The 11,767-nt window shown below is 41.6% G+C and overlaps 1 pseudogene; it reads right to left on the bottom strand.

Moving 5' to 3' along the window:
• Positions 1–1,436: 1,436 nt before the first annotated feature.
• LOC120974290 (uncharacterized) lies at positions 1,437–4,358 on the bottom strand (annotated as a pseudogene).
• Between the last annotated feature and the right edge of the window lie 7,409 nt (positions 4,359–11,767).

The raw sequence follows: 11,767 nt of genomic DNA, 5'->3' as shown, positions 1-11,767 counted from the left end.
TGTCGCGCGAGGACACCGGGCCGGTGAAGGAGCTGACCGGTCGCGACGGTGTCGTAGTAGAGGCGCACGGGGTTCGACGGTGGTGTCGGGCGACGCAAACCGATCAAGCATAGATCGAAAAACTAAAAAGAAAACGCCGATCATGATGACCGGCAGGAGAGAGAAAAACCCGGAGCAAGGGCTAGGAAAAAGACTCTCTAGGGCAGCCGGTCAATACGACCGGTGGACGAACCATAGGTACGGGCGGCGCGGCCCCCGGCGGCGGTCATGGAGGCCGACCGCCTCGGGGGCGGCGCGCACGTGCGGAAGCGGCGGCGGCTAGGGTTTAGGATCGATTAGGCTGATACTATGTTAGAAGTGATAGAAAAAGATTGTGGCGAAATATGATGTATTATTGAGCCTCGAGGATGAGTATATATTGAGTACAAGGTTTGGAGGGCAAGAAGCCTCAGGCAAATATATCTAACAGAATACATACATATATAATGTATGCATACATGTAGGTACTCGGGTACATATGAATGCCATACCGGCCAGCTCGTCTCTGGTACGAACGGCCCAGCAGCTTCGCCTACGTGCATGTGGGGTTGTGGCTGCTCCCAATTAGTCTCCAATGCATAGTTGCACTTAAGACTTTAATGCATGCATGAGGTAGGCGCGTGAGGTGCACTAATTGATTTCTTGTAACTATACCCGGTAATACTACCGGGTGTAGTTACACTCATGTCTCATATACTATCATGTGATAGTATATATATTACTTTATCATTTTTAGTATGTTCATATGCTATATCTAAGATACTCCAAAGCGAGTTGTGTGGAAAAATTGGATGTGAGCCTATGTTTTTATCATATTTGTGAAATACGTACATATTTGTACATAAAAAGGAGTATCATCAAAATATAATACATACTATCTAAAAATTCTTACATACTACACATACATACACTTCGGTATGATGGATACTACCTAAAACGTACAAAACAAAAATGGGAGTAACTACACCCGAGAGTCAGGCTGCAGGTGGGGGTGGGCTTAAGTGGGACTGCCTCAGCCCATCCCACTTAATGGTACCCGTGGGACAACAAAAAAGTTTAGTGGGCTGTCCAGTTTAGCCCGATGGGATCCCACCTCACCCCACCTAGCGATTACACGGCAGGCCACCCCTCACCATCGACAGCGGCACAGCGCCGACAGGGGCAGAGCCAGGACAAAAAACGAGAGGGGGCAAAGAGGTATACAATTTTTTTTCTCAAAACATGTATACGAACTAATGAGTAGATAATTTAAAGGACCAATCACACAAGCAAAATCATATAATTTCTTATGAGATAATGTGATCACACCCATAACTATGACATGTTCAGTGCTAAGATAAAAGTGAACTAACCACTTAAGATAGAATAACTTCAGAAATATGGATATGTCGCTCCTTTTTATTGCTACGTCTCTGATTTCTAGCCTTCAAGCTGCATGAAAAGAACTTATTTTTAAATACAGAGAGAATGTAAACATTGACGGATAAAAATAAAAGATTAAGCACATTACCTCCTTCCGTTTCATCCCACCACGATTTTTCGCATGAAAGCATTTAACGATCACCTCATTAGAAATAGCATCCAACATTTCTTTTTCCACAAAGCAAATAAGGCTATTGCTCAAATAATCATCACCCATCTTGTTACGCAAAGCATTCTTCACAAGCTTCATCACCGAGAAGCATCTCTCAACAGTTGCAGTGGCAACAGGAAGAGTCAGCACTAGCTTTAAAAGTCGATAGACAAAAGGATAAGAAAGATGCTTCTTTGTAGACACCATCAGTTTAGCCAAATCATTGATAGTGTCCAAGCTAGCAAATCTTGTATATTGCGTACATTATCTATGTACAGGCAAAGCTCTTTCTCAAGATGGTCCAGCTCGTTATCACTAAAATCATTAGGATAAAACCTAGCCAACTTCAACAACTTCTCATCATCATAGAGACTAAACTGACAACTTGGGTTGAAAGCAGACATACAACAAAGCAACTCATTGTTTACCTCATTGAATCTGCGGTTTAGTTCTTCTACCAATAAATCCAAAATAGCAAAAAAAAACAGTCGATCCGATAATGATGCTCATTATTAATGCCAGTCCTTTGCCTTGGCTTCTTTGGATTTACATACTCCTTTTCCATGCCCATAACTGAAATATCATTCTTGTTGCAAAAAGAACAAACCTTGCTCACGAGAGAATTCCATCCATGCTCAGATCTAAGCTTATCTATCTCTCGCTTAACAGATTCCACATCTGATATAGCATTAACAATGTCCATATCCTTTCTCTAAAAGGTTTTTGAGAGCCCATTTGTTAAAGCTAATATAAGCATCATCATATGTAGAAAGAATGCAAAATCAAATGACTGGAAATATTTTAGAAGACCACTGGCTTGACGTTGCTTAGTAGCATCTGAGCCCTCTTCCTCCACATATTCTAGTACTTTTATCACAGAGGGGAACATCTTAGACAAACTCCACAAAGTGGTATAGTGAGAATTCCATCTAGTATCACCTGGTCTCTGAAGAGAAAGCTCCTGGTTTAATCCTGACCCTGTAGCAATCTCTCCCTTACCAATCGCTTTCCTTACTTCTTCTCGATGGTTCTCTCTAAGTTTATCCTTTCTTTTGCAAGATGATCCAACGACGTCACCAACAATGATATCATATCAAAAAAATCTCCAACATCAAATATCTTTTTTGCAATGGCCACAACAACCAAGTTAAGTTTGTGAGCAAAACAATGTACAAAATAAGCTGAACTGTTCTCCCTCATAATCTTGGCTTGCAAACCATTAAACTCACCTGCCATGTTGCTCGCTCCATCATAACCTTGTCCTCTCACTTGTTGTGGACTCAAACCAAGCTTTGCAATTATAAAATCAATTTTAGACTTGAGATAAGCAGATGTTGTTTCCTCCACGTGAAGAACACCAACAAATCTCTCATTTGACAGCCCATGTGTATCAACATAACGTATCACCACTGCCATTTGCTCTTTGTCGGAAACATCACGACATTCATCAACTAATAAGCTGAACACGCCATTGTCAAGCTCCTTCAGAATACAACTCAACACTTCTTCTGCAAAGTGCTCGATGATATCCTTTTGAATTGTTGAAGACAACAACTGATTATTTTCTGGAGCATTTTTGAATGCCTTGGCTATAACATCATTGTGCATAATTGTATAATCCATCAACTCTCGAGAGTTCCCTTTATTTGTAGACTCTTTTGACTCATCATGGCCACGAAACGGTTGTCCTTGATGCAACAAGTATCTGCATACATCAATTGCAGCATTTACCCGGATAAGATGGTCATTTTTCTCAAGTTCACTCTGTTTATGCAAAGCTACAGGGATTGATTGTTCCATTTTCATTAGATCCTCACCATTCTTAAGTGCCCTGTTATGAAAACTATCACGATCACCCACATGAGTCGCAAATCTCTCTACTGCCTTCTTCCAATTGACAAAGCCATCTACCACAAATGCATCATGCCCAGGTTTGTTACCTTTAATGTTGTCTCTAAACAAATAACAATACAAGCAATATGCCTTGTCCTCTACCTCGCTGTACTCTAGCCAATTACGATGCAGGTCATACCATTCAGGATTGAAATACCGCTTACTCTTACCAATCCACCTGGGTTTAAACTTGGCTGGACAAGGTTGATAAGCCCCCCATGTCAGGTACTTTCTCCTAATCTCCTCATGCTGATTGATATTATAATCTGTAAGTCTCCTCCATTTAGATGGATCCCAAGTAAGCTTGTCCAGATCAACTATTTCCGGCATACTACCAGTTGTGGATTTCGCAAAATATCTCTCCATTAGATTTCCTGGCAATGCATGTCAAATAGTTAAATGATACATAAATTGACGTATATCTTTGTCACACAAGAACTGAATCATAGTTTAATGTGATGGGCTGCTCCGCTGCTGCCTTTTTCACACAAGAGAAGATGGGCTGGGCTAGCAGGCAGGCCAATGGGGGCACATATCCTGGGCTGAGCGGGGGCAAAGCCATATATAGTGGGCCAAAAATTTGAGTGGGGGCATTCGCCCCCACAAGCCCCACAACCCTGTACGTAAATTCGCCCCTGCGCGCCGAGTTCTTGTAAGGATAGGGTTTGAGCCGCCGCCCCTCCGGCCGGCCCGTCGGCGGCGCACTGCTCTTCCGGCCGCCCCTCTTCTCCCTCGCCGGTGTTCTCATCCGCCACAGCAGCTTACTGACACGGTCGTTGGTTCTGTCTTTGTTTTGTTGGCAGCAGGGGAAGGAGGAGGAGGAGTTCAGCACAGGGCCCCTCTCCATTCTCATGCTCAGTGTCAAGAACAACACCCTGGTTGGTTTGGTTTGGTTGACTTCTTGCCTCTGTTGATTGAGATCTCAGCTTAGCGAGGGCATATTTTCTGCAGTAGTAGTACTTACTGACTTACTGTCTGTCTGCATATCCGTGTGGACTGAATACCTGACCTTCTGGAGTGCTGGTGTTCTCCGTTGTGCGTGCACTTGTTAAAACACACCAATCGACTTATTCGCCTGTGATCCCGTCGTGCAAGTGAACACTAGTTTCCCTCTTAGTGCTACAATGCTAAGCGCACCATCGCATAAATGTGTCAGTAATTAACCACTGTTTTGGTGCAGCCTTTCCGTCAAATGCCTTTGGTAATAGTGTGGCACTGCAAAGTTGAATGCACCATTGTGTACAATTGAGGGCTAGTCATTTGGAGATTAATCCTGACCTCGATATCTCGATAGGTCTGGCCAGATAATAATTAACTAATACTACTAAATGACAGCCATTTGGCTACATTCAGGCGAGCTAGAGCTTCGACTAACATCGGTCTTTCCAAGTTCCTCTCCGGCTTAAAAAAACTGTGCTTTGTAGTTTGCTTCTTTTTTCTTTTGTGAAAAAGTGCTAGCTTGTCCTGATGCATAGTATAGTAAGTACATTATTTGATTTGCTTGGTCTAGGCCAGCTGGTTGTGGCAGTTGGCACTAGTGCAGAAGAGGAGGGAGAAGAGAGACATTGTCAATGGATACTGCGTACTTGTATATCTATCTAGTAGTAGTACTTCTTTTGCAGATGCTTGTTACAATTTTGAAAACCTGTTACTCTTTACTGCAGTAGGACGTGATGGCCAGATCGCCGCCAGCCCCTAGCCCGACTCCAAGATCACCGGCAGCGTCAATCCCGACGCCCAGGTCGCCGCCACCCCCAACCTCGACGCCCAGGTCGTGGGCAGAAGGTACATTCGATCGCTGGTACATTTGTTGTCTGAAGGTCAAAAGTTCTTAAATCTAACTAAAATCAAATCCTTGTGATTTATCCAACTGAAGATCCAAAGCTTGTAGTTAAAATGATAGTTAGGTGGTACAGGGACTGGCATCATGTGTACCAATTGGATAGACACTGCTTCGGTTATTTTATCCTCTGCTTTGTGGTTGTTATCATTCTGTCATCTTCATAAAAATCACCATGCAGTCCTGAACATGATTTGCATTTCAAGTGACGTGGTAGTTATTATGTGATTTGCATTTCTTTGTTTACTTAGGTACTGATCAGAATTTTGGAACAGTGTGCTTTACATGCTAATTTTTCTGTTTTGAGCAATGACAGTTGACTTCCGACTGACCGCAGCTTTTGGTGGTGGCGCCGAGAAATATCTTACCATGGTGAAGAATGCGATGAAGATCTTATTTGCTGAATCTGCATCTGAATTTGGAAACACCTCTGATGAAGGTGATGAGCTTGCAGAGGAGGATGTGGAGGACACTCTTGATGATTGGGATAAGCATTTGAGATTGAAAAGATCCCACAACTCGAATGAGCTACAATAATATCTTGAAGAAGACTTGTTTCCTCGTCGACAAAAGTTGGATATCTTAAAGTGGTGGGAGATTCACTCCCCAAAGTATCCAGTGCTCGCAGCTATAGCACGGGACATATTGGCAGTGCCCGCGTCTACCGTGCCTGCAGAGGCTGCATTCAGCAATGCTGGAAGGATCATCAGTGATCAAAGAAGTAGGTTGATCCCGAGTACTGTCGAGACGCTGATGTGCCTTGAGGATTGGCTTAGAGCTGCTGGTCATATGCTTTTAATTATTTTTCCCATACTCCATTTAATACTTTCCATGCTGAATGTTTCATTTTGAATGCCTTTGACATTGCAGATCGCCAAAAGGCGGAGCCAACAGTTGGAGACCGTGGTGGTGATCAAGACGATGCTGGAACAACGTAGGTAATTCTGCTACTTGTACGCTGCACTTCAGTACAATCATTCTTTGCTGTCCTGGGGTAATATTTTAACTCATTTGGACATGTATGATGACTGATCTTTCATTGTATTGACGTGAAGTACTAGTTGAGGTTGCAATACATTTGTGCTTTGGACTGGAAGCACAAATAAACAGTTTATTCATGTCTCTCGTACCTTATAATTCTCAGTTTTTTCTATCTACAGAATCTGCTATGAATATTTACAGATTTTTTTTTCTTTGGACCATGCTGGAACCACCTTAAGGTACATCAGATTCCATTTTGTTATTCTGGCATAAAAATAGTAGACGATTGATATTCCGAAGGTTTCAAATACCTATTATGCCACGGCTCTAATATTTTCATTGCCAAACTATATTAAATTAAAAAAAGATGCATTGCTAACTACAGTAGCTTAATTAGAAGGCTGTCTTTCATCCTCGTATACAATGTATTCTATTGTTTCACTGTTGTCTCTGTAGTCTGTATTGCCAACGTATTATACATCCATCTTTCCATGTTTTAGGGACTAGCATATGTTTTTCTAATTGGCTAACGGAGGTGACCATGTTCATCCCCTCAGGTTCTATGAGTTTCTGGGACCATGGGTAGAGGCTTCTTTTATTGGTGATTTGTGGGCTCTTTCACGGGTCGTGCTGTTGGATGCTTCCTCGCATGATGTGAAGAAAGATGGTGTCGCCATGTTCAGAGCATATAGCCATATAGCCTTGTCAAGTTTGCCATTTGTGATGTATTATGTATTTACAGATTTTACTTTTGTTAGATGTACTGTGTGTTCACAAATTTACTGTAATTTCTGGTGATGTTAGTGTCAAGTTTACGATTGTTGTACAATCTGGTGGCATGTATCCTGAACCAAAGTTATATTCAGATGATTTTCATTAGTATTGTAGCTTAAATAACTTGCAAGCAAGTCCGTCTATAGCCTGCAGTTTATGAACCTGAAATACATATACATTTCTTATGTGGGAACCCACTTATTCCCACTTAATTCATCATACTTCTAGTGGGCTGTCCATTAGTGCCCATCAACCAGCGGTGGGACTAGGTGGGGTTGTGGTGGGACGCCCACATGCAGTCCCACCTGCAGCCTGATTTTGGGCTGTCAAAAAGCTTGTAGGACAATGAATGAGGTGCGTTTGAGACATGGCCTCTGCACCACCTATCAACTTTATTCAGGTTTCTGCTAGCATAAGAAAAACCTATATGTTGCAGTTTGCCAACAGATGACACACCAATATCTCTAGGTAGTTTCTCCTACGTTTGGAGTGTAAATGATGTTAAACACCGATCAATTTGTCTGTAGAATACTTCACCGCGCGCAGGGAGTGATTTTATTTGCGTGATCATATAAGATGTGTCAATAGAAACTAGTGCACACACCAGACAGTAGTTGTGTACAAGTAAAGTCATGACAACAACATCACATCACATCACACCACAATCAGGATACGAGTCCGATCGCATCACGGTCAAGTCATGCAACTCCCCAAACGCACTCACACGTCTGCTCCGCCCCCTCCTGCTCCTGCTCCGGGAGGGGGAAGGTCGCCTGCCAGAATCTCTAGCAGATGGGGCTGGTTGGCCGTCACCCGGGCATGGAGAAGCACCACCGCGTTGACGATGTAAAGGCACCCCATGACAAAGGCGAGGACGGTGGCGATCTCGTGTCTTTGGCATAAGGTCCGCATCTCACTGACACAGGTCCGCCTAAAGCTATGGTTGATGATGACGCCCAGCGCGGCCGCCCCCGCCGGCCCAGCTGCACGGGCGCAAAGACCTTCACATATATATGATGATTAGTGAGTCAAGTGTGAATGCATGATGCGCTTATAGGGATAAGTGTATGTGCATGTATGTGAGCATGTGTGATTGTACCGTGTTAAAAAAAAGGTGTGCACGCATGATATAGCAGTCTAACATGGGCTACTGACATGTTTAATAAGTCTTTAGCTCAAGGCCAACTGAGCAAGTGCATGTATCATATTGATATCATCTTGATATTCATATATTATCCTTTATCGGAAATAGCAGATGCACATACCCACTCGCAAACGACCATCGGGTAGGAGAAGTGGGCTTGGCCGCCCGGCCCGTCCTGCAGCCACTGCCACCCACGTAGGCTGCCGACGTGCAGGAGAAGGAAGCACGAGCACGTGAAGATCGCGAAGAGGGTCGTCGCCTTCACAGCCCTGTTGATTTGCATTTGCGCACAACAAGACCATGTCAGTTCGACAATATCATTCATAACGTAACCAATTATATGTGGTACTTACACGAAACCCTCAATGATCAGCATGGAGCTGGGAGAGTCCATCGGTGCAATGACGAAGGCCGCCACCGCCAGGACCGTGCACGCCGCCCTCGACACCAACAAGAAGTAGTCTCGGCAATCCATCTGAGATGACAATAACAAAAACATGCATGAAAACTAAGTTAGTTGGAGAAATGTAATAAATTAGAGGCTGCATAATTTTAAAACCAGAACCAACATCATATTCATTTCTAATGAATAATACTTCCTCTGTTGCTAGATATAAGTCTTTTTACATATTTCGAAATTAGTGAATCTACACTCTAAACTATGTCTATATGCATCTGTATTAGTTCATATTGAAATCTCTAAAAAAAACTTATATTTAGAAACAGAGGAAGTAATACATTTGGCTAAGGACAAATTTAATTTTGGGGCATGTTTAACAGGAGTGTGGGTGTACGAGGCCATGGCAGGTTTTTTTGTGTGTGGCCAGGTTCATAGGCAAACCCTGAATGAATTCAGGGGATCTCCTATATGCCGCTCTCTGTGGCAAAGAGTCTGTGTTTCGCACAGGTAGTTCACCAAACTGGGACGGCCCATGAAGGTAGCGACTGACAGCGAACCCATACTATAGCTCAAAAAAAATGTCACGGTCGCAAGAATTCGAACCAAGGATCTAATGCTATACGCATCACGATGCTACTGATCATATTGCAGCCCCAAACGAAAAGAACCAAACCCATCCGAATTATCTTTGTAATTTCCAAATCAACTTTTTTAATATTTGTGATCAAATTTTTAGAAAACTGAAACATTTTTCGAAAAACAAAAACATTTTTTGAATAATCGTGAAAAAATTTAAATTCCAAAACAAAATTTGGAAAAGTGAACATTTTTTAACTCCCAAACAAAATTTGATAACACGAATATTTAAAAAACATTCTTGAACAATCTTTAAAATGGGAGAATTTTTTGAAACTCCTGAAAGTACTAAAACATGAACATTTTTTAAAAATGTGAACAATTTTATTGTTAAACTTTTAAAGAAATTTTTCCGATATATTTTGAAAATACTCCCAATTAGTCTCCAATGCACAGTTGCACTTAAGACCTTAATGCATGCATGAGGTAGGCGCGTGAGGTGCACTAATTGATTTCTTGTAACTATACCCGGTAGTACTATCGGGTGTAGTTACACTCATGTCTCATATACTATCATATGGTAGTATATATATTACTTTATCATTTTTAGTATGTTCATATACTATATCTAAGATACTCCAAAGCGAGTTGTGTGAAAAAATTGGATGTGAGCCCATGTTTTTATCGTATTTGTGAAATACGTACATATTTGTACATAAAAGGAGTATCATCAAAATATAATACATACTACCTAAATAATAATATATATAGTACATAAAAATTCTTAAATACTACATACTACACATATATACAATCCGGTATGATGGATACTACCTAAAACGTACAAAACAAAAATGGGAGTAACTACACCCGGGAGTAACTCATCGAACAATGTTATCAAGTGCAGTTTAGCTAGTGTTGGCGATCACCTTTGCCTATTTTACCTGGACGATGAGTGCCATCTTTTCTTTTCCGCGTGGGCGTGCTAGCAAAAAGAACATGCACTACATGCTCTGGCCTTGTTTTCTACTCCGTACTGTATGTTGACGAGGTAGTGCTGAACCTGTTTCCAATGCCTGGCTAGATATAAAACGAATACCACCGCTTTCTTCTCGATCGTGAGTCTCTTTCGTTTGTTCATCGACAGAGCTGTTGCGATGCAATGAGAAGACATGGACCCTTGGCTTTTTTAGGAGTGCCACATAAGATAAATGCTGAAATGGCAAGGGAATAATCCTTAAGGTCGAACCAACTTGCTGGTTCGATTCCAACCCAATAATTTATTTATTTTTGGAAAATACTGCTCGCTTCGCCTGCAGTGCATTTCTCCGTGAAGGATGATCTCCAATGTTGCTCTTTCCTGTATTGTTAGCAACAAGGGCCAGTATAGTTCCTACAAATTGGACCACTATGGGTCTTAAAAATAATTTGGGGGGGGGGGGGGGGGGGGGGGGCAAGGACGTGGAGTTTGTGAGCTCGTGGATGAACAGTAAAATACGCCAAACAAAGTAAAATAAAAAAATGATTTTTTTTGACAAGAAACATTCATGTGTTTTTGACACGCATGCAAAATTGCATGACGGAGTCACATTTGTTGATTGTGTGAAAAAAATTGATGCTCCAAAAAAGAGTGTTTTCGAAGCATATGGAGCCTCAATTTTATTTTATTTCCACACCTCCACAAATGTCCGCCGCGAAAATTTGCATGCGTGTGTAAAAAGCATAAATGTTTCTTACCAATAAAAGGTTTCAAATTTTTTTGTTTTTTTACTATTTTTTAGGATTTACTGTTCATCCGAGATCATGTAAGCTCGAACTCACAATAGCACTTTCGGAACAAGGATTCCATTTTCAGTTGTTAGAGATGAAATACAATCCTTTCTTGCCATGGATTTGGATGGGGAGGAGATTTAGTTTATAGCGAGAACGGAGATAACACAAAGTAGAAGAACCATCCTATTTTATTGTCATTTTTCCGTATTTCCAAGTGGGGCCCAGCATTCAACCCTATACGTTGTACACATTAGAGGAAAAATCTCATTGATTCATATTGTTAACATTTCTACTTTGAATGAACACAACATTAGACATATTCCCATGTCGAGGGACTTAGAGGATGCACCTATCTCCTCGCCCCAGAGTGGTGGAATATAACGGCTTGAAAAGTGACATCTGAGCACGGCCACACGGTGTCGGGATTTATGAAGTTTAAAAATCCAGAATTTTAGGGCTTGAAAATTTTCAAATTTTGTTGTGCATGGACGTATCGAGGTGGATTACGACTGGACAAAATTTCAGCAATACGCATGCTTGCATGTAAAATCTAAAAAAAGAGACAAAATACATGCAAATTAGGGGCTTGTTCTTTGTTGTTTTTGGGCCGAAATTTTGTCTTTTTTGTGCATCACATAATACAACGTATTATTGAGGAAATTTCACTGGTAATTAGACGACATGCATGCATATTCATGTAAAAAAATCAATTGTTTTCAAATCATTTAAGAACTTTTTTGGAGCAGTTCAAAATAAAGTGCTCCATAGCCCCGG

Source organism: Aegilops tauschii, chromosome 2, assembly GCF_002575655.3.
Source record: "Aegilops tauschii subsp. strangulata cultivar AL8/78 chromosome 2, Aet v6.0, whole genome shotgun sequence".
Lineage (NCBI taxonomy): Eukaryota > Viridiplantae > Streptophyta > Magnoliopsida > Poales > Poaceae > Aegilops > Aegilops tauschii.
This window is presented reverse-complemented; position numbering and strand designations above follow the sequence as displayed.